Genomic DNA, 782 nt, shown 5'->3' on the forward strand with positions numbered 1-782 from the left:
GCAATTATGGCGGGTTCAAACCCTCCTGAGGTCCTGGGGGGGGGGGTGTCAAACTCCTCCAAGGTCCTTGCAATTAGGGGATTGGGACCTTCCCGATGTCCTTGAAATTAGGGGGATTTGAAGCCTCCCGAGGTCCTTGCAATTTGTGGATTTGGGACCCTCCAAGGTCCTTGCAATTCAGGGGGGGTCTGAAGCCTCCCGAGGTCCTTGCAATTAGAGGTTTGGCACCTCCCCGCACAGCTGGGTGCAGACTCGGGGCCCCCTGGTCTCATCTGCACGCAGCCCTGGCCGGAGCAACGGTGGTTCCCGCGCGATGACGGGGCCAAACTCTTCCAGCTGCCCCCCCCACCGCTCAGACACCCCCCGGCTCTCCCCGTCCCACGGCTGCCCCTGCGGCGAGTCCCAGCCAGCGGCGCCTGTCCGTGCCGGCCGCGTGGCCTGGGCCCCATCCCGCTCCGGCCTGTGGCCCGATCAATGGGGCTGTCCGGGGAGGTGCAGTGCGCAGGGTAAATATTAAAGCCGGGTGCTTCGCTAATTCAAAGCATCGATCAGGCGGGGATGAGAGCAATAAATTATTGTGACAAGATGCAACTCTCACGCCGGCTCCCCGCGCCGATCGATGGGGCGCTGGGCTGCCGCTCGCAGCCAGGCCTGGCACTGGGCCCCCGGCTCTCCCTGGCCCCGCGTACCCGTCCYGCGGCCACCCAGGAAGGTCCTGGAGCACAAAGTCCCGCGGGGGGGGCTGTGCAATACTTTGGGGCATCCCCCCCCCCCACCCCAGC

Source organism: Apteryx rowi, unplaced genomic scaffold (genome assembly GCF_003343035.1).
Source record: "Apteryx rowi isolate R43461 unplaced genomic scaffold, aptRow1 scaffold_1113, whole genome shotgun sequence".
In the NCBI taxonomy this organism is placed as follows: Eukaryota; Metazoa; Chordata; class Aves; order Apterygiformes; family Apterygidae; genus Apteryx; species Apteryx rowi.